The 23,795-nt window shown below is 37.9% G+C and overlaps 1 long non-coding RNA gene across 1 annotated transcript; it reads left to right on the top strand.

Annotated features, from left to right (window-relative positions):
* Positions 1-359: 359 nt before the first annotated feature.
* LOC141559809 (uncharacterized) lies at positions 360-4,083 on the top strand. The gene is made up of 3 exons (XR_012487565.1): positions 360-637; positions 1,142-1,375; positions 3,560-4,083. It is a non-coding gene; the product is annotated as an uncharacterized LOC141559809 (long non-coding RNA).
* Positions 4,084-23,795: the final 19,712 nt, after the last annotated feature.

Here is a 23,795-nt window from a genome sequence, read left to right as displayed (position 1 = left end):
GTAGCTGGAAAACATTACATTAGATGAATGGATTAGTTAAATGACAATTTTGGGGACAAGAAGGAGTAAAGAGAAAGTTTGGAATAAGTTGTTTGATGGTCTTAAGAACTCTAATTCAAACTGGAAAAGCCCTTAGATGTCAACCATATATAGTAAAACTCTGATCTTAAAGGATAAAACTGAAATCAGAGACTAAGTAACTTCCCCAAGTTCATACAACTGGTAAGAGAGGAATCCTGGGGTTATGATTCCTACTTATCCCAATGCTCTTTGTATCACACCACATTGAGCAGGCACAAAAGGGGATATTTGAGGGCTGCCCTTGGTATATCACCTAATGTCTTTCTTTCAGGCCTATACAAACAGAGTATTGTTGCAGAAGCAACTTAAGCAACTATGGTAATATCTAACAAGGAAGAAGACAGCGAAGGGGGGAAATGTCATTCTGGAAAAGGAAAACAAGAAGTTCCGTGAACTCATTCAAAGACTAAAGGAAATAGAGGCTACACAGGAACAACAAATCATGGAGGAAAAGAAGAAGTGGGAGGCCATGATATCTAGCCAAAGTAGATTTCTAACAGCCATAATTACTGAGCTGAAGGAAAAGATGGAGAAACTAGATGTAGAAATGCTACAGGTGAGACTATGGCAAACTCATCAGGGAAAGTTGTTTGGGGGACAAGGAATCTAGGACATCTTCTTTCCCTGACTTTCCTGTGTCACAAAAGATTTCTTTGGGGATCTCCCCTTATCTCCTGCTGTATTCTTATATTTCCTGTGGGGGAAAAAAGTGGGTTCATTCCTGAGAGTTATGGTATCTAACTAGAGATATTTTGGTTTGAGAGCAGCCTGGAGGGCTCTGTGTACTGATGCTAAGTCCAAGTGATCCAAGGATCTAAAACCTAGGAATGCTCCTCTAATTTGGATCTATCATACGTGTAATAGCAGTGGCTGGAATAAGAGACAGGGTGACATTCATGGTTTCCATGCAGCTGTAGAGATGGCTCCAGAAGATCTCCATTCATTCCCAGGAGGCTTTTAAAAACAATTATCAGTACTTTCCATTTTTTCTGAGTGATAGAGAATGAGTGTTATCACAAAATGACCTTTTCTTGACTACATTTCTTCTGGTACAACACAGGAACTGCTCAAGAATCTCCTGGCATGAGAAGAAAATTTGTATCCAGAATGTAGCTTTTCCAAAATGGCCTTCAGTGAAATCAAGAAAATAATAAAAGAGCAGTGAAAGTCCCTGTTCAGGACTGGGAGGCTATGAAGCTTTAGAGATTGGTATCATGGAAAGGTTTTAGGAGAAATGATTCATAAATAATACTGACCTTTTTTCTTTCTGGGATGTTGCAGAGACATTGGAAAGGTATGTTTCTTTTTAGAGCGATTACAGATAGTATGCAGAGCTTAGTTTGGGGCAGGGTGGAAAGGGCTTGGGGATAAGGGATTGTCCCTCAAAAGAGAAACAAGTAATAGGGCCTTTAGGAGAGTTTATTGCACAGGTTGTTCAATTTCAGTGATTTCTCTTTTTTGTAAGACTTATATTAAACTGAATTTGCAACCTTTTGTACCGACTATGGATGCTTCATATATCACTGTGGTGACCAAATTATTAAAAATAATTCAAAGTAAGTGTCAGCCCTTTGGAAAAGAATCTTTAAGCTTTCCTCCCAAGAATCCTGGAAGGAATACAACCTTCCTATTAGAAATGCAGTCTGAAATATCCCTGTTATCAAATTTCTGATACCTTTGTGTCTTTAACTTGGGAATTATTCCCAGCATAGATAAGTTCATTTGTCTAGAATATGCCAAAAGGTAGAAGGGAGAAACTGATAGAGTAGTATAGGGGGGCGGGCAGGAGGGTTGTGGGAGTAAATAAGAAGAAAAACAAGTGAAGGGAGAAACAAACTCCATAAGATTAGTTGAGAGCTCTTTCTTTTGGGTGCTTCCTGGCACTATTTGATTAGATGGAACTCTACTGGGATGGTCTTGAAGCTTCATTGAACTGAAATCTTGCTTTGAGAAAGGAGAGCAGACTTTTGGGGGATGTTAGAGGTATTAGGACATTTGAGCCTGGTGCTAGGCATTAAATAAATTCTTGTGCTCACTTTTGCTCATTCGTGAAGGATAGAAAATAACAAGTAATTGTTGGGATTACTAGGTGAGAATTACTAGGGCACTTAGGAAAATGTTTTGCTAAGAATCCAGAGAATAATTTCAGTAAAGTGTCACTGTCCTCCTTTGCTGAAATATGTAAGATGAACAAGATGGACAAGGCATTCAAGGTTATAGCAATCCAAGGGGAAAGAAATCCCTGGATCAATATTACAAACTATTTTATTATTCCTGGAACATTCATTGAAGCCTCAGAAAGCTCCTTTTCTAGCCCTTTATTTCTGCCTGGATCTGGCAACTGTAAGATGCGATGTATTAAATGACTTTTATAAGATCCTTTCCAGATCTATTAGAATGTGTTTTGTAAATGAAATAAAAATCCATGAACTCTAAAGATGAATGACTATGTAATGACTCCTCTCCTTTGGAGGTTACTTGGGACATGGTATGAAGACATAAGACTTTGATACTCAGACCCTGAGAGCTCTATTAAATGAGGGAATTCCTCAGAGAGATCTACATTATGCAAAAGCCTTCAAATATTTGGGGAACAATCATTTGTACCCTAAGAACTTATTGTTCCTATTAATAGAAACATGGAGACAGTTCCTCCCAGTTGCTCTCTTTGCTCTATGATGAACTGAAGGAATGAAGAAATTTGGGGAGGCAAAAGCTGATACTCTTCATGATCCAATTTACTTTAAGATATTTAGAATGCTAGAAAAGTGCATCATTGGCTAATTATACTGTACCTTTTTTTTAAATAAATTAATAATTTATTATTATATAGATATTTTTATAATATTATCCCTTGTATTCATTTTTCCAAATTATCCCCCCCTCCCTCTATTCCCTCCCCCCAATGACAGGTAATCCCATACATTTTACATGTGTTACAATATAGTCTTATACTGTACCTTTAATTAATGAGTTTTACTTAGAGGAGCACTTATTTAATGGGAAAGCAAAATTTAATTCTCTGCCTTTCTTGAGAGATAGGGATATCTGGACATTCCAAGCCCAGGAAGTAATTGTTGCCTTTAAAGACAAGAAGTCATTTATCTGTGAATAGTAATTCTTGCAGCTGGAGTTATCTTGGTCTTTAATATAAGCAGGGAGAGTTCACACTGCTCCCTTGGCCATTTTGCCTTACTTACAAATAGAAAGGCTTCACTTCTTCTTTGAAAACTTTCTTTATTCCTTACATGACTGTTCTAGAAATAGGTATGGCAGTGGATTAGAGGAAAATGAAATGCCTTAAATAGAGAGCTCTGGTTCTCAGAACCTTTTCCTTTTTCAAGCACAGCATAAGTATTTACTGAAAATTCTTGCTCTGGATAAAGCAAGAGAATTATATAAGATGCAAGGAAGGCTTCCCTCTCAGTAGGGATATTGAAAGCCTTTCTTTTCAACTGATATCATGTCCTTTTTATAGGACAAAAACTGTCAGAGAAACGGAATTTCTACAGTTTGTCTGAAGAGAAAAAGAGGGCAATCAGAATTATTCCTGGCTTCTCAGGCAATACCTACTTTGTCTATATGTTTGGGAGTATTCACACTGAGGATATCAGAGGAAGAACATTTTTTATACACACTTAGTCCTGGGATGAAATTGTTGAAGAATACAGCTACACAAGAGCAATCATTAATTTTAGGAATTGCATTCGGAGTGATCAGTCATCTAGCTGGCCTTTTAACCCCTACTAAAATGGTATTGTGAGCAAATATCTGTGCACACAGATTGAAGTGGTTCTGGATGTTATTGAATCTATGTATTTAATAAACTTAACATCTTGTCAAAAGTTCATGTCATATTGCTTTTGTATTTGGTCAGTCATAATTTATAAATGTAGAACAACTTTTTTTCTCAATATTTTATTTTTCCAAATACAAATAGTTTCCAGCATTCATTTTTGCAAGATTTTGTGTTCCAAATCTTTTTCCCTCCCTCCCTTACCTCCCCCCTCTTTCTAAGCAACAAGAAATCTAATACAAGTTAAATACATATAATCCTTTTAAAGATATTTCCTTTTTATTATATTGTACAAGAAATATCAAATCAAAAGGGAAAAAACATGAGAAAAAAAATAAGCTAATAAATAAAAAGGTGAAAATACTTTGTTTCAATCTACATTCAGTCTCTTTAGCTCTGTTTCTTGAAGCAGATGGCATTTTCCATCCCAAATCTATTGTAATTGCCTTGAATCACAGCATTGCTGTGAGAAGCCAAGTCCATCATAGTTGATCCTCACATGTACAGGGTTCTCTTCATTCTTCAGAGTCTTGATTCTTCTCTCTCTGCCTTTTCACCAAAAACCTCACTGGGTAAATATTACAGGATCTGAGAATGGCTGATGCTTTACTAAGACCAGTTTCTGAAAAACATTCCCTTTATCACTGGAAAGTTCTTCTGAAATTACACATCCTGATTTGCAATCATTATTTGAGAACTCACCTCAATGTAGAAGCCTGCTTAATAAATGCAGTTACTGAATATTCACTCCAATTTGCACCATCTGGGATATGCTTTTATTTGATTGAAGGATAGCCAGATAGAAGTAGTAGTGGGCACTAGGTGGCCCTATGCACAGTGTTTTTAAAGTTCAAGTCTGTCCTCACATTTACTAGCTGTTTGATTGTAGGTAGGTCATTTAGCTTCTGTCTGCCATGGTCTCATCACCTGTAAAATGGGAGAAGAAACACCTACCTAACAGGGTTGTTTTGAATATCAAATGGGGTATGCTTCATAAATAGGTAAAAATTTCTAAACCTTAAAGTACTTCATAAATGTTAGCTACTTTAGCTATTATTAGTAATCACTTCAGACCAGCATTTTCACTTAGCCAACTGAGAATAAAACAACAACTTTAGTCAGCTTTGTATTGCAAATGGAAACCTGAATATGACATTTTGAATTCAATTTCCACTGCCCAAACTGAGTAGATCTGTGGAATCTGGGCTAAATCCCCGGCCCTGGTTTTCTGTTTTTATCCTTCCATGAAGACACAAATTTTAATCTCTGCTCTCTGCACTACCTTGTGCATAGTAAATGATAGATTTGAGTTGAAGTAAACTTTTGATATAAAAAAGGGGTTATCTGGAGAGGATAAAAGGAGAAAGAAAATAGAATAAATAGGAGGAACTACAGTTAGCAATAGTAATTAATTACTAGTCAAAATATTTTCCCCCTGAAGCAATTGAGGTTAAATGACTTGCCCAGGGTCACATAGTTAGGAAGTGTTAATTGTCTGAGGTCAAATTTGAACTTAGGTTTTCCTGACTTTAGGGCTGATGTACTATCCACTGGACCACCTAGCTGCCCCCTGTCAAAATAATTTTGAAGCAAGTTTTTCTGATAAGGCCCCATTTTTAAAACATATAAGGAACTGAGGCAAATTTATATTAAAAAAATGATTTATGCCCCAATCAATAAATAACTAAAAGATATCATTTATGCCCAAAGGGCTAAAAATCCATGCATATCCTTTGACTTAACAATACTACTACTAGGTAAGAATCCCCAAAGAGATTTTTTTTTTAAAGGAAAAGGACCCACATGTTCAAAAATATTCATAGCAGCTTTCTTCCCAGAATCAAAAATTGTAAATTGAGTAGATGCATATCAATTGGGGAATGGGTGAACAAATTGTGGTACATGATTATGATGGAATATTATTGTTCTATGAGATATAATGAACATGATGCTCTGAGGAAAAATCCTGGAAAGCTTTGTATGAACTTAAGCAAAGTGAAATGTATTATATATACAAAGTAATACCAATATTCTGGGATGATCAGTTGTAAATTCTCGGAAATACAATGACCCACAATTACTCTGAAGGATTTATGATGAAAAATACTATCCATACCAGAGATGGAATTGATTGTGTCTGAATATACAATAAACCTTCTCTTTGTGTGTGTGTGTTTTTTTTTTAATATTTTCTTGAGATATTTGATTTTTTGGATAGAAAGTCTATGATTTCTTGCACACCTTGACTTTTATAAAAATGTTTTGCCTAATTTCACATGTGATTTCTTAATAAGCTCTGGGAGTAGGGATAAAGTAAAGAATCTGGAACTGAAAAGTCTTAAGAATAAATGTAAAAAAAAAGTGCTTTAAATACAACTGGGGGAAAATAATAAATAAATAATTTAATTTTAAAAAACATGGGGTGATCATAGCAGTGGCATAGAAAGTAATAGAAATAGGAAACTAGGGTCATGAGTAGATTTTAAAAAAAAAATGAATAAAAGAACAGAATGAAAGTCAGGAGGAATAGACAGTTTAGAAAACAATATTTCATTAATGCAGACTTTAAAAAGAAAGATAAGCTGACCTGTGAATACAGATTTATAGTTTTGAGTAAAAAGTTTCTTTTTTGTTCTTCTTTACACATGGAAATGCTCTTTTTATTTCCTCTTGGCTAGGTTCAGAATTTTTTTTTTTTTAATCAGATCGATAGGATTTGAAAATTCAAAAGGCACAGTGATCATATGTTGAGAATTTAAGACCAACATTACTATTTTTATTTTCAACATATTAATTATTTTTTCATTTAACAAAAATTGTTATTGAATCTAAATTTTAAAAATGACTATCACTGTCCTGGCAACTTCACAGGATGTTATGAGAAAACACCTTTTTGAACACAGAGATTTAAAATAAAGTACTATAGAAATGTGAAAAAATGTCTTTTATCTTTGTTCAAATGACTAATTTATTGACAACTATATAGAATGACTAATACATTTTTCCAGTACATGGCCTTTGTGTCCTGTTTTGTGTCATCACAATCTCTGTTTTCCTCATGCCCCAGAACTTGCTACTCATGTCTAGTTCAGGAACCCAAAAATTATACCAGTTAATGTCACAGTAATATCACAATAATTTTATCTTAAAATTTCATAACATGTAGAGATGGTAAAGTTTTGTCACAGATTTTATCTTGCTAACAATCCCCCACTGAGGAAAGAGAGTGAATCAAATCCCCCTCCCATTCTACATCTCTCCAGGGACAGAGTAGAGATAAGAAAAATAAAATAGAAGAAAAAAAGGAACATAAAATTTCTTGATTTAGGAAAAATATAATTCTAAAAATAAACTAAGTAAGTAGACCAATTGTTAACTTGGGCTCCTGAGTGAAAGAGTTAGAAATTTAGTCCAACAAATCTATCTCCAAATGGTGAGACTGATTGTATCTGCCTTATGGGCACTTGGTCAACTAAATGAGGGAATTGAAAAAGTAGCCTCAGGAATGGTATTAATCAGGGATAATCCTGCTTGAGTTGTAGGATGGATTTTGGGATTATACCTGTGTTTTTAAGATTTATGGAAAAACTTCAGGTTGATAGAAGATATATCTGAACAGAATTTTGGAGACCTTTGGTTTTCAAAATTTGCCTAAATGTACTGATAGCATCTACAGGAGTCACAATGGGCTTGTCACTTAATGGAGTCTATCATTTTCTGGGGATAGGTTTGAGAGAGTTACTGATAATTCAGTCATGTATGACATACCTATTTTCCATGGAGTTTTTCTGGTCAAGATACTGAAGGTGCTTGCAATTTCTTTCTCTAGTGTGTCCCTGTTGAGGTTCAAAAGGAGACCCCCAAAAGGTTGGAGTTGAAGACCGGTGTCTTGAGGTGTCTCAGAGGAATTTGCAGGCTAGAACCCATCTCCGAGTCAAGGGGCAAAGTTTATTATAATTGTAACTACAATTGAAGGAGGCTAAATTCCAAAAGGATTTAGCAAAAAACCAGGAGCAACAAGATAAATTTATAGGAAAAGAGATCCAGTCCTTTGGGTCACTGATATACAAATTTTATGACTTAGAGGTAGAACTGAGGAGTGGTCTGGTATATACCTCACTATTGAATGTTAAGGTTCAGATGGGGGGTTGAGGAGTAGTCAGGTTATGCACTTTACCATTTGTCTCAGAAACCCTGTTATCACTGACCTAAAGATTGTTATCTGGCAGTCAGCAATATTTCTAGGATTATTTCTTAGTATTTCTAAAGCCAGGAGACTTTAGGTTCCTTGACAAACCTTTGGCCCTGGCGTCTTTCTAACTGAGCTTTACTTCCAAATTTCTACAATAAACCTCTTATTTATCAATCTAGGTTTTCGGGCCTGTAAATTCATTTTCTAGGGGACACTGCGCCTCATGGGATTATCTATGCACCAAGAAATGGGGTCCTCCTTTCCTCTGGCTTCAGGATTACTGTTGTAATTCTCCTAAGAACTGCCTCCATTATACCCTTCTCAAGCAGTTTGAAACCTAAACTCACTTGGGACAAAGGGATACAAGTCTAATATTCTGGAGCTACTTCAGACTGAGAAGGAGCACAGAACTGTCAAGTGGGGTCCAGACTGAGAAAGGGATACACCTGACTTGCAGCATCCAGGGTTTGCTGAGTGTCAGCATCAAGTATCAGGTGATATTCCGATTAAAACAATAATTAGAAGTTCATAGTTTGGAGTCTACAAGGAACAACTCCCTCACACACAGATTTAAAATGCCACCGTCAGCAATGAGCAAAAAACCCAAATAAATAAAAGTGGATTTTATATGGGAAAGACTAGGAACCCCATCCAGAGGAAGTCTTGGGGGAGAAGAGATGAGGCTGTCATGAATGTCTCACACTCAGACAGTTTTTCCTAAATATCAAAGGACATTTACCCCAAATCCTTGCTTTTGTCTCCTCAAAGGAGTAGGGCAATGGGGGGAACTTGAGGTTATACACAGTGAAAGGAGTACTCACGAGGCCTAGGGTGCAAGCACCATAATGTGTAAAAGGCATTAAGCATTGGGTAGATGTAGCGCCCTGTCGTCTCCAGAAGCTGCCGGATCGCTCTCTGGGAAGAGATCTGCTGTGTCTACTCAAATCTTTAAGACAGATTCTTCTTCCTGTAGTGAACCGTTGTCTCCAGGCAGTTGCTGTTAACTCTTGTCCTTAGAAGTGACTTCCCTTCCTGCAGAGAGCCCCGTCAGGCCTGATGTAATGCAGAGAGTCTTCTTCTTTCTCTGAGAGTCCTCTCTTTTATTCTCCCAGAGAATGGGCGTGGGATAATGCAAGGGCTTCTGGGAAGAACCACCCCAGCCAATGGGCTTGCTCCTTCTATCAAGTCAACCTGAGTTCTCACCTTGTAATTGTCCAGAAAACCTGAATTCTCACCTTGTCACTGTCCAGACAACCTCAGTTCTCACTTAGTAATCCTAACATCTCCCCCTTTCTTTTGATTTAGAACATAGGACAGTCATGACCTTGAAACATAAATCCATCAATATGGGAAGTATTACAGATAATTACATAAATTACATAAGCATATAGTAACATAGTAACATAACGCATGCTAGAAGTATATAACATAATCAAATAATCATAAATTGAAAATTTATAAATGTCCATAAGTCCATTGTCCATTATTCTCATCTTGTGTGAGGAAGTCCAATGATTCCTGCTGGTTTTTAAAGTTCTTTAACAGTCTTCTTATTATCCATGCTCTTTCAGTGTCAGATGTTTCTTAGATCTTCTCCTTTATTTTGAGGTCTTTCTCTTTTTCTGTCTCTCTCTGATGGACAAGGCGAATATGACTTGTTGGCACCCATCTGATTCCTTCTCCTGCTGAAGAAATACAAGCAAACCCTCTCCCCCAGGCAGTTAACCTATCTGGTCCCTTCCATTCACCACTTTCTGGATCTCTCCACATCACCTGGCGATTATCTAAGGACAGTGGAGATGCTCTCACTGGACACTGCCCTTCTGGTGGGTTATAAAACCTGTCTGCTGGAGCCAGCGCATCTTTGTCAAAAATTAGAAAATTAATGGTATAGAGAACTAAATTTAGAAGTTCCCTAGGGCTACCTGTGGCTCCCCCTTTCTTTTGTTTTTGGAGGAGTGTCTTAATATCTCTGTTTCTTCTCTCTACTATTGCCTGCCCTTGAGGATTAAAGGGTATGCCCGTGGTATGTAAAATCTTATACTGTGCACAAAAGTGTGTAAAATGTTTGGACGTATATGCAGGTCCATTGTCTGTTTTTATTGCTTGTGGCACACCCATAATTGCAAAAGCTTGTATAAGGAATTCAGTGACCACTTGGGCTGTCTCTTTTGCTGCTGGCATTGCAAATGTGAATCCTGAAAAGGTGTCTACCACGACATGAATAAAAGATAGACGACCAAAAGATTTATAATGGGTCACATCCATTTGCCAGATTTCATTGGGTCTCAAACCACGAGGATTCTTCCCTGGAGGGAGTGTAGGAGCATGGAAAGGAAGACAAGCTGTACAGCTTTTTACTATGCTCCTAGCTTCCTCTCTTGTGATTCCAAATTGTAAACGTAAAGCTCGAGCAGCCTGATGATATTTAGAATGAGATTCTTGTGCTTCCTGAAACAAAGGACTACTGGCTAACATGGTTAGAAGGCTATCTGCCTTTGAATTTCCATCAAAAATGGGACCTGGAAGTCCACTATGTGAGTGGACATGCAAGATATAAATCTTGCCTGGATGTTTTCTCACTTGCTCTTGAAGTTCCTTAAAGAGCTGATAAATATTGGAGGCTGCAAATTTTATTTGGGCTGTGGCAATTCTTTGTACTACACCTACTGAATAGGCTGAATCAGTAATTATATTTACGTCTCCTGGGTAATAAGTGAGAGCTAGCATGATAGCAAATAATTCATTCTGTTGAGTGGATTGAAAAGGAGTCCTGATTACTCTCTTTATGGTTAAATCATGAGAGTATATGGCACAAATATTTTCTTTGGAGGCATCTGTAAAGATTGTTGGTCCTTTAAGAGGAACCTTAGAAACCTTTTCTTCAAAAATCCATCGCCAATTATGTAGTAGCCGGGTAATCTTTAATGGAGATCCATGTGCAAAATTTGGAGCGGTGGCCAATAAAATTTGCCATTCTGGGATGTTCTCATAGCATACATTAATCTGTGCGTTAGTATAGAATGTGTATATTTTTTCAGGACTTATCCCAGATAATTGTGTTACTCTCTTAATAGCCTTTAATAAAATCCTAGCCACAAGCACTGGGTAAGGTGTAAGGCTTTGTTCTGGTTGTGCTGGGAGGTTCACCCACTCAATCACTCTGTCTCCTTGATGAAGGACTGCTGTGGGTGCCTCTTTTGTAGCAAAAACTGATATTTCCAAGGGTTTTTGAGTGACTCTTTCAACCACATTGGATAAAGCCAGTTCAACTTCTCTCAAAGCCTTTTGTGCTTCTTTTGTAAGCTGGCGTGGTGAATTTAAAGCACTGTCTCCCCTTAAAATGTCATAGAGAGGTTGTAGTTGATTGGTAGTTAAGCCTAACACTGGACGCATCCATTGGATATCTCCTATTAATTTTTGAAAGTCATTTAAGGTGTTCAACTTCTCTGTTCTTAAAGAAAGCTTTTGTACTGTGAGTGTCTTAGGATATACTTCATATCCTAAATATTGAAAAGGAGCATGTCTTTGAATTTTTTCTGTAGCTATATGCAGTTTGTAGTACTTTAATGTTTCCATGGTCCTTTGTAGACATGCCTCTAACATTTGTTCCTCAGGTGCACATCCCAAAATATCATCCATATAATGTAACAATATTACTTTTGGAAAGGCTTTTCTTACTGGAGCAAGAGCAGCTGCAACATACATTTGGCACATAGTAGGGCTGTTTTTCATTCCCTGTGGCAAAACTGTCCATTCATATCTTTTATAAGGCTCAGCCAAATTAACACTAGGCACTGAAAAAGCAAATCTTTTCATATCCTCCTTATCTAGAGGAATAGAATAGAAACAATCCTTAATGTCTATAACCCATAGAGGCCATTCTCTTGGCAACTGAGTAGGAGATGGAAGTCCAGGCTGAAGAGTTCCCATAGTTTCCATCTGTTCATTTACTCTTCTTAGATCAGTTATCATCCTCCATTTTCCAGATTTCTTTTTCACCACAAATACTGGGGAATTCCAAGGACTTAGAGAAGGCCGCAAGTGTCCTTGGTCAAGTTGTTCTTGCACTATGTCTAATAAGGCCTGAATTTTATCACTTCTTAAGGGCCACTGTTCTACCCACACTGGTGAATCAGTCTTCCACTGAATAGGAACTGGTGAAAGTGCAGGTAGGCCTTCAACAGCAGCCCTGCCTAAAAAGCCGAAGTGCTTATTTGTAATCCTATCTGCTGTAAAATGTCTCTTCCCCACAGATTGATGGGGATTTTTTCAACCACAAAAGGAGTAAAAGCTCCTGTTTCTCCTTCAAATACCCATCTCAAAGGCCTAGCACTAACTTCTGCTGCTATTGATCCTCCCACCCCAGACATATAGGTGTCTGCTTTAATCTTTGGCCAGTGACCGGGCCAATTGGCACCTCTAATAACTGTACGATCTGCACCCGTGTCTACCAATCCTTCAAATGGTATTCCGTTTATATAAATAGTAAGCATAGGTCGGTCAGCTGTCACAGCTGCTGTCCAATATATTCCTGGATTTTGTTCATTGGAGTCAAAATCTAGGCGACTATCACTAGGTTGCTTATTAGGGGTCCGTAACAATAAGCCTGATGCTACTACTTCTCCTGGTTGATAAATCACACGTTGTCTGCCTGTGTTAGTGACTGGGATATTAGATACACATTCTCCAGTCTCCCACATCAGTGTATGGATGGACACTGTTTTGTAGGCACTCTCAGAAGGTGAAATGGTCAAGCCTACTGTGCCTGGAGGCAAAGGATCCATAGGCTCAACAGGAACAGATTTCACTTCTCCAGGGAGTATCTCGGTAGTCTCTACTGCACACAACTCTATTTTTCCTAATTTCAATCCCTTTCTTCCATCTGATTGCCTTTTGGCTGATTGATCATGTCTTAAAATTCTCTGGATGTAACCTCGGCTGCCATCATGCCCCACTTGGGGGGCTGAAGCTGGGCCCCACCTGTCATTTCCCTGGGTCAATCTACATTCGGAGGCCCAGTGGAGGCCCTTGTGACATTTTGGACATGGAGTTTTAGGTCTTCTCTCACCCTGTCTTCTCACTGTATCTCCATATCTACACTGAGCTCTTAGATGCCCAATTTTTCCACATTGAAAACATCGCCGAGTTTCTCTAGAAGGCCCTTGCCAGGAGGGACCCTGTCTTTCCACATTCATCATTGTCCGGGTGTAAAAAGCATTTGTTCCCACTGTAGCACAGCGTCTTATGATCTCCTCTAAAGGAGCATCTTTGTCTAATCCCCATATAATTCTTTTGCAAATCTCATTGGCATTTTCCTTAGCCAGATGTCTGGTCATTATTTCTGTAGCTGAATTTTCTCCAATAGTTCTTTTGACAGCAGTTTGCAAACGTCCCACAAAATCTGCAAAAGGTTCATTGGGACCTTGCTGTATTTTAGTGAAAGCCTCTCCACGATCTTTCTGTCCAGGAAGGACACCCCAAGCTTTTATTGCAGCCTTAGCAATTTGTTCATATATTGTCATGGTATAATTAATCTGTTCCGAATTCTCTCCATATTGACCTTCACCAGCTAAGTGCTCAAAAGTGAATTGTGTGTTAACTCCTATTTCCAAATTGCATCTGACTTGAATTTTACATAATTCATGAAATTCCACAAGCCATAATAAATTTTCTCCAGGTTCCAGACATGTCCTTGCTATGGATTTCCAATCATTCGGGGTTAGGACTTCATAAGACAAACCATCTAGTAACATTTTGACATAAGCTGATGTAGCCCCATAAAGGGTACAACCTTTTTTCAAATCCTTAATTTTATTCAAATCTAAAGGTGCATATCTTCTCCTTTTTTTACCTACAGAGTCAGTATTTTCAATCACAGGATATGCATGTATAAAATCACTTATATCCTGTCCTTCTCTCTTAGCTTTAACCAATGCTTTTTCTAATCTTGTCATAGGCTTAGGCTTCTTCACTGGCAATTCTGTTTGTGTTTCTGCCTCTTCCCCTCTTTCTTCCTCCATCTCTGAAGGTGGAGTTGATGTGGGCCTGTCAATAATCTGTTCTCTAGGCAGGGTTGAAGCTTCTTCAAGAGAATCATACCACAATTCCTCATTTAAATCCTCTTGCTCTAGGGAAAGATCTTGATCTTTCCTTTTTTCCTCACATTTCCTCCTCTGTTCATTTTTAGAACTTTTCCTTCTCCTACAACTTGCTTGATAGTTTAAGGCTAATTGAACTATGTTGTAGATATAAAATACTTCTGCAGAAATTGAACGAGGCCCATTTTTTGCTTGAAATTCTTTCATTTCATATCCCACTAGCTTCCATTTATCTACATCTATCTTTTCTTCCTCTAAGAACCAAGGGGATGTGCGTCTTAATGCAGCCAAGAGTTTAGCAATCTGTACCCAGGTTACAAGTAAACTCTGCTCCTCAATTATCTTGATTATACTCTCTATAGTACCACTCCTGAATGGGGGTGGAGCTGAGGTTGCTTCTGGGGCTGGGGATGAGTCGGCTGAGGTCCAGGGATTGAATATAGCTAACATCTGCCCCATTTCAGCTATAAGAGATTCCTGGTTTAGCCCTTAACAAGTTAAGTTCCTTATTTATCTATTAGCACGCTCACTTAATCTTTAACAAAGTTTCCTCGTTACTCACGGTTCTGGGTCAGAGAGACTGAGATCTAGATCGGAAGCTTTTCCACTCGGCGATGTTTTCAATGTGGAAAAATTGGGCATCTAAGAGCTCAGTGTAGATATGGAGATACAGTGAGAAGACAGGGTGAGAGAAGACCTAAAACTCCATGTCCAAAATGTCACAGGTAGAGAGGATGGCAATCAAAGTGGATAATTAGTCTTAAATGCCTCAGCTTGAGTTATTTGAGAAGTGAAGGCTGGGCCACTGTCTCTCTGTAAAGAACTGGGCAGGCCAAAAGAAGTTAGCAAAAACACTTCTCAGTCTTGCAGAGGAAGGAATTGACCTGATGGATAAAGCTGTCAACACCAACCAAAAGAAGTTTGGAGCTCCTGAGAGGGGGCATATAGATAAATTCTATCTGCCAGTCCTCCCCTGGGTATGTACTCCTCCTCCAGGAGTCAGAGTAAATCCCACTTTGGATTTACCTGGACACAAACTGGGCAGGCCTGATAGACTCGTTTATTGTTTGTCCTAGCTTGTGACCAGTAAAAATAGGTTTCACAAGGGGTTGGCATTTGTTTCCACAAGTGAGTAGCTTTGGAATAGGTCAAAGAGAAGTTTCTATTGCCTGGTCTCTGAAGTTGGCCGGAAGTGTTTGAAACTACCCAGAAGGAGAAAGGGTATAACCCCTTTCTTTAGCAAGAACTTGTTCCTGGGAGGTACATGAGGGAGTGCAGGAGTCAGGGAGTTGGGGTATTAAAGGTGGGGTAGTCTGCAGCAAACAGGCAGCAGCATAGGCAGCTGAATCTGCAAGCCTGTTTCTCTTTGCCTGAAGTAAATCCCTCTTCTGTTGTACTTTACAAAAGATAACAGAACCTCTCCAGGTCCATGGACATCTTGCATTAATTTTGCAATTTCCCCTGCATACTTAATGGGTTTTGTTTTGTTTTGTTTTCTGTCAAAAGTCCCCTTTCTTTCCATTTAGCCTCATGAACATGCAAACCATGAAAGGAATATTTGGAATCCATATAAATGGTCACTATCATTTCTTTCCCCAATTCTAAAGCTGAGGACAAAAATTCTCTGAAGTTGGTGGGAAGCTAATGTTGTCAATGGCTGTCCTAAAGTGAACTTAGAGGCTTCCTCAATTAGAAAGACTATAACAGCCACTGTTCTAAGACAGGAGGGTCGCCCCAAAGACATCTAGTTTTTTTTTGAGAAGTCTACAAACTCCAACCATACCCAGGAAAGTAAACAACTGGTTTTTTTGAGGCAAGTTTAAGGAGTGATAAAATTATCTGCTTCTTTTCCACTGTAAGTAAAAAGGAGGTAAGAGTTAATTCATGGCCTAGATTTTTTTTTCTTTTTTATTATAACTTTTTATTTACAAGATATATGCATGGGCAATTTTTCAGCATTGACAATTGCAAAACCTTTTGTTCCAACTTTTCCCCTCCTTCCCCCCCACCCATTCCCCAAGATGGCAGGTTGATCAATACATGTTAAATATGTTAAAGTATAAGTTAAATACAGTATATGTATATGTCATGGCCTAAATATTTAACAGACTGATAGGCAATGTGACAGAGAAAGAAACTTTCTAGTTCAGGAAAACAGAAAGTTAAGGGTTTTTATGGCTGCAGTCAACAAAGCTTCTCTGTAGGGCTGCAGATCAAGACATCATCTACTACTGGATAGCCAGTGCCTGTGCAAATATGTGGGGGCTCTCACAGAAGTCCTGAGATAGGACTGTCCATGTTAATTGGTGGGAGTTAATTTCTCCTGAATTTAGCCTTTAAAAGGCAAAAAGAAATTTCCTTTGCAATTTGGTATGCAAAATAAAACATCTTTAAGATCTAAAGTAGAAAAACATTGTGTCTCCTGAATACTCATACTGTTCTCATGGCTTCTACTATTCCTACTATTTTTGAAGTATTAAATATCTGAGACCAGATTTGAACTCAGATTCTCCTGCTTTCAGGGCTGGTGTTGCCTCAATGTAATGAGTTCTGACAGACAAATCTTTAATTCTTACTTATTTTCCTCACTTGCTTTGAATTTCTAGATTTTTAAAATTTCTGGCTTCAGATGATTTTTTAAAATTATTTCTTCAATCTTTGTAAAGGAGGTCCTTGGTAAATCCAATATAGCATTACAAATTCGAATCAATTTTTGTAGTAGACATCTTGTTATACTGGTATGGCCTAATCATGATCTCTACATCTTTCTCAAGTTGAGTTGTTCTTTATTTATTTTCTTTCTTTTTCTTTTTTTCTTTCTTTCTGAGGCTGGGGTTAAGTGACTTGCCCAGGGTCCCACAGCTAGGCAGTGTTAAGTTCTGAGACCAGATTTGAACTCAGGTCCTCCTGAATTCAGGGCAGGTGCTCTATCCACTGCACCACCTAGCTGCCCCCGTTCTTTAATTTTTTTAAGGCTCACCTTAAAACTGAAACTACAAGTTTCAAGTTTTTCTTTACTTCAGGAAGTTGATTCCCATATTTGCATTTTTCTAGTTATTTGGAATGCAATTGTACTTTCAATTTTTACCTCTCATCTTTCGTTACTAAAATGCAGAAATTGTGTTGCGTTTTGAGCATTTATTTTGTAACCTGTAACTTTGATGAAGATTTTGATTGATTGTCTGAATTAATATCTTTGTTGATAGCCTAGGTCTTACCAAGTAAGTCATCATATAATCAATAAAAAGGAAAACTTTTATATGCTCTTTACTTGTCTTTATTCCTTGAATTCTTTTCATGAATTTTATTGCTATCAGTTGCATTTTCAGAAAGATTTTAAATAGGAAACGTTAGTATCCTTGCTTCAATCCCATATTTATCAGAAAAGCTTCTAGTGTATTCTCATTGAATATTATATTTCCTTTTGTTTTAAATGAATGTTTTTAATTATTATTATATTATTGCCCATTCAGCATTTGTTGGAGTACACAGGAGCCACCGGACAGGGGCTGCTGGAGATGAGATCCAAACTTGCAGAATGGATCTTTCTTGTGAGACGATTATACAAGGATACTGAGAGGCAGTTGCTGTCCTCTGACTTCTCTAACTGACAGGCTGTTGCTTTGTCTGATCTCTCTCCTCTTCCATCTGCCTCCAATTCACCTCATTCCCAGTGGGCAACACCTGTGTCAACAAAGGCTGCCCTGCAACTCCTTCAGATGTTATGATGGACAGCTGTGGAGGCTCTTGGAGAAATAACCTGCCCCTTAACAATTCCCTGGTTTTTTGTTCTTATTCCCCCCCCCCCCCCCAGCATGATCCAGGCACTCAGGAATGCAAGCAGCACTATCATTTCTGGATGGTTGTAGTAGGTGTTGATCTTGTGAAATATCATGGAGGCAAACTTTCAAACAGAGAAGAGGACTATAGTCAGAACAGGCATTTAAGTCTCTCATCAGTCTCCTGGCTCGGTCCTTTGCTGTGTTGGCCCATTTAAAATGTTCTTCTAAGATAAGTAAAATAGTGCTACAGGGTCCCTGTGACTCCTGAATCCAATATAACTTATTTACTGCCAATTTACTAATAACAACCAGGGAAACACCTTGACTCAGGTCAATGTTGAGGAAACAGTTTATATAGCCATGAAATTAATTAAATAATGCATTAGATGTAACTCCTCTTCCCACACTCAAAAAAATTTAGTTGGGGAGCATCATTTGGAGTGGTTCCCTGAAGAAAAGCCCAGTGATGCCAATGGATGTCTTAGGGAGTTATGATAAATCAATGGTTGAAAAAGATTTTGGAATAAAAAATGTTGGAACGGGGGCGGAGCCAAGATGGCGGAGAAGAAACACACTACTCAGTGAACGTCCTCACTCCCTCACAACCAATTAGATAAATTAAGTCTCAAAATTAGCTCAGGACTGATAGATACCACAAGGACTGGAAGCACGACTTACCAGCTGAAGAGAATCTGGAGTTTCAACAGGAAAGGTCAGTTCTCAGGGGAGGAATAAGAAAGACCAGCACAGACGGTGGGGTAGGGGCACACTGCGCCCATTGCGCTGGGAGGGGCTCTGGGATCAGAGAAGCCACTGAGGTAAAGGAATCTGGCACAGGCTGTTAGCTCTTCTCTGCTAATTATTTAGCAGTTCAGAAGAGAAAGCCAAAATATTTTAAAACTCAGATTAGATTTCCCCACCCACCCACCCACCCTGGGGGTGACTCGGCAGACTGGGCACCAGGGGGTGTGGCCTCAGCTACCTCCTGAGAATAGTTAAGAGACTGACAAGTGGGTGGATACGGCCCAAGGCAACACACACTGCCTAGCTTAGCTGGAGGGAGTGGAACTCAGCTCCAGGAAGTCCCAGAGAAGCGGAACCTTTGAACTAGGGACCGCGGTTTCTGGCAGACACTTCCAGTTTGAGCGCAGGGGCTTCTCACGTCACCTGCTGCAGACATCCACTCCCCACCCGGACACATAGGCTGAGCTTCTTGCTGTCTTCACTATTCTACGCCCTCAAAGCACAGCAGTGCTAATCACCTCTGAGGCACTTCCAGGGAGGGGGTGGGGAACTCTCTCCCAGAGCTCTCTCTTAGCGCGGGCGCAGGGGCCGCTGCATCCATCCGGTCTGGGAGGAAGCTGGTAAAGAAGTAAATAATTTCCTACCCCAGGGACAGACCCCAAAACATTTTTTAAGTATGAGCAAAAAAGCTAGAAAAACTATAGATTCCTTCTATACAGAGAAAGAGCGGGTACCCAACCCCGAGGAAGTTAACAGCAAAGATTCAGAAGATAACAACCTAAAGGGGAACGATTCCTGCCCCCCATCACATAACTCTCTCCTAGAAGAAGCTCTTAAGAAATTGAGGGAGATCGAAGAAAAATGGGGCAAGGAAAGGGAAGTTATGATAGAGAATAACAACGTCCTGAAATTGGAGTTGGAAAAAATAAAGAATTCACAGGAGATGCAGGGAAACAAAATTAGTGAATTAGAAAAGGTTAAAAAAACACAGGAAAGTAGGATTTCTGAATTGGAAAAGATAAAAAAGTCTCAAGAAAATAGAATTTCTGAATTGGAAAAAGAAAATAATTCTCAAAAAAAAAAAATTAGGGAAATGGAAAAAAATTCAATAGAGCAAAATAATTCATTTAAAAACGAAATTGGGCATTTACAAAAAGAACTAAAAACTGTGAAAGAAGAAAATAACTCCTTAAAAGTCAGGATGGAACAAATAGAAATGAATGATTCACAGAGAACCCAAGAATCAGTCAAACAAAACAAAAAAAATGAGAAGCTGGAGAACAACGTCAAATACTTACTGGGAAAATCTATAGACCTGGAAAATAGATCTAGGAGAGATAATCTGCGGATTATTGGACTTCCAGAAAACTATGACCAAAAAAAGAGCCTAGATTCTATTTTACAGGAAATTATCAAAGAGAACTGTCCAGAGATAATAGAAACAGAAGGGAAAGTAGATGTGGAAAGAATTCATCGAACTCCTTCTGAAATAGACCCTAAAAAAAGAACACCACGGAATATTGTGGCTAAGCTGCAGAATTACCACACAAAGGAGAAAATCCTGCAAGCAGCTAGAAAAAAACAATTTAAATACCAAGGTGCCACAATAAGGGTCACACAAGATCTGGCTGCCTCCACATTAAAAGATAGAAGGGCCTGGAACCTGATATTCCGTAAGGCAAAAGATCAAGGACTGCAACCAAGAATGAACTACCCAGGTAAGTTTAGCATCTTTTTCCACGGAAGAAGATGGTCATTCAATGAAACAGAGGAATTCTATATGTTTCTAAGAAAAAAACCAGACTTAAACAAAAAATTTGATCTACATCCACAAGACTGAAGAGAAACAGAAAAAGGTACACAGAACCCTTGAGAACTGTAACTCTGTTGTGGGTATATAAAAAATACTCAAGGATAATTTGATTTTACTGATATAAAAGAAAAAAAGGGGGGTGTAGTAAAGGGAAGGAGGTCGGTTCAGAAAAAGGGGAAGGAGTGATAAAAAGAGGGAAACTACATCCCAGGAAGAGACATAGAAAATACACCATATCTGAGGGAACTTAGTGAGGGGGAGAATCATTGTGTGAATCTTACTCTCATCAGAAGAGGCTCAAAGAGTAAATAATTAACATATTTGTTTTTCAGAGAATTTTCTCTCACCTCATTAAAAGGGGGGAGAGGAAAAGGGAAAAGGAAAAGGGGAATAAGTGAAGGGACTTGGAGGGAGGGGGGAGGGATCCTAAAAAAAAGAGGGAGGGTTGCGCGTCACAAGGGGGGTCTGTAAATTAAATATCGGGGAGGGGGATCAGGGGGGTCAAGGGAAAAAAGCATAATCTGGGGATAATATGATGGCAGGAAATACAGAATTAGTAATTTTAACTGTAAATGTAAATGGGATGAACGATCCCATCAAACGGAGACGGATAGTAGATTGGATCAAAAAGCAGAACCCTACAATATGTTGCCTACAGGAAACACACTTAAAGCAGGGAGATACATACAGAGTAAAGGTAAAAGGTTGGAACAGAGCCTATTATGCTTCAGGTAAAGCCAAAAAAGCAGGGGTAGCTATCCTTATCTCAGATCAAGCAAAAGCAGAAGTAGATCTAATTAAAAGAGATAAGGAAGGAAACTATATCCTACTGAAAGGTAGCATAAATAATGAAGCCATATCAATACTAAACATATATGCACCAAGTGGTATAGCATCTAACTTTCTAAAGGAAAAGTTAAGAGAACTGCAAGAAGAAATAGACAGTAAAACTATAATAGTGGGAGATCTCAACCTTGCACTCTCAGATTTAGACAAATCAAACCACAAAACAAACAAGAAAGAAATTAAAAAAGTAAATAGAACATTAGAAAAACTAGGTATGATAGACCTTTGGAGAAAACTGAATGGCAATAGGAAGGAATATACTTTCTTCTCAGCAGTTCATGGATCCTATACAAAAATTGACCATATACTAGGACATAAAGATCTCAAAATTAAATGTAGGAAGGCAGAAATAATAAATGCCTTCTTCTCAGATCACAATGCAATAAAAGCTACATTCAGTAAAAAGTTAAGGGTAAATAGACCAAAAAGTAATTGGAAACTGAATAATCTCATCTTAAAGAATGACTGGGTGAAAGAGCAAATTATAGAAACAATTAACAATTTCACCCAAGATAATGATAATGATGAGACATCATATCAAAATCTTTGGGATGCAGCTAAAGCGGTAATAAGGGGAAATTTTATATCTTTAGAGGCTTATTTGAAGAAAATTGAGAAAGAGAAGATTAACGAATTGGGCTTACAACTTAAAAGGCTAGAAAAAGACCAAATTATAAACCCCCAACCAAAAATTAAACTCGAAATACAAAAATTAAAAGGAGAAATCAATAAAATTGAAAGTAAAAAAACTATTGAATTAATAAATAAAACCAAGAGTTGGTTTTATGAAAAAGCCAATAAAATAGATAAACCTTTGGTAAATTTGATCAAAAAAAAGAAAGAGGAAAATCAAATTGATAGTCTTACAAATGAAAAGGGGGATCTTTCCACCAATGAAGAGGAAATTAGAGAAATAATAAGGAGTTACTTTGCCCAACTTTATGCCAATAAATTTGATAACTTAAGTGAAATGGATGACTTCCTCCAAAAATATAGGCTCCCTAGATTAACAGAGGAGCAGATAAATTGCTTAAATAGTCCCATTTCAGAAAAAGAAATAGAACAAGCTATTAATCAACTCCCCAGGAAAAAATCCCCAGGGCCAGATGGATTCACATGTGAATTCTACCAAACATTTAAAGAACAATTAGCCCCAATGTTATATAAATTATTTGAAAAAATAGGGGATGAAGGAGTCCTACCAAATTCCTTTTATGACACAGACATGGTACTGATACCTAAACCTGGTAGATCGAAAACTGAGAAAGAAAATTATAGACCAATCTCCTTAATGAATATTGATGCTAAAATCTTAAATAAGATATTAGCAAAAAGACTTCAGAAAATCATCTCCAAGATAATACACTATGATCAAGTAGGATTTATTCCAGGAATGCAGGGCTGGTTTAATATTAGGAAAACTATTAATATAATTGATCATATTAATAATCAAATTAATAAGAACCATATGATCATCTCAATAGATGCAGAAAAAGCATTTGACAAAATCCAACATCCATTCCTACTAAAAACTCTTGAGAGTATAGGAATAAATGGATTATTCCTTAGAATAATCAGGAGTATATATTTAAGACCGTCAGTAAGCATAATATGCAATAGAAATAAACTGCAACCTTTCCCAGTAAGATCAGGAGTGAAACAAGGTTGCCCACTATCACCATTACTATTCAATATAGTACTAGAAACGCTAGCCTCGGCAATAAGAGCCGAGAAAGAGATTCAAGGAATTAGAGTAGGAAATGAGGAAATTAAACTATCACTTTTTGCAGATGACATGATGGTATACTTAGAGAACCCCAAAGACTCTGCTAAAAAGCTACTAGAAATAATTCAAAATTTCAGCAAAGTGGCAGGATACAAAATAAATCCACATAAATCCTCGGCATTTTTATATATCACTAACAAAATGCAACAGCAAGAGATACAAAGAGAAATTCCATTCCAAACAAATGTTGAGAGTATAAAATATTTGGGAATCCATCTACCAAAGAAAAGTCAGGAATTATATGAGAAAAATTACAAAACACTTGCCACAAAAATAAAATCAGATTTAAATAATTGGAAAGACATTCAGTGCTCTTGGATAGGCCGAGCGAATATAATAAAGATGACAATACTCCCCAAACTAATCTATTTATTTAGTGCTATACCAATCAGACTCCCAAGAAACTATTTTAATGACCTAGAAAAAATAACAACAAAATTCATATGGAAGAATAAAAGGTCAAGAATTGCAAGGGAACTAATGAAAAAAAACTCAGAGGAAGGTGGTCTAAGTGTACCTGATCTAAAGCTATATTATATAGCAGCAGTCACCAAAACCATTTGGTATTGGCTAAGAAATAGACCGGTAGATCAGTGGAACAGATTAGATACAAAGGACAAAAAAGGGTACATCTATAGCAATCTAATCTTTGAC

This window comes from Sminthopsis crassicaudata, chromosome 3 (genome assembly GCF_048593235.1).
Source record: "Sminthopsis crassicaudata isolate SCR6 chromosome 3, ASM4859323v1, whole genome shotgun sequence".
Classification (NCBI taxonomy): domain Eukaryota; kingdom Metazoa; phylum Chordata; class Mammalia; order Dasyuromorphia; family Dasyuridae; genus Sminthopsis; species Sminthopsis crassicaudata.
The sequence above is the reverse complement of the archived record's forward strand: the minus strand, read 5'-3'. Positions and strand labels throughout refer to the sequence as shown.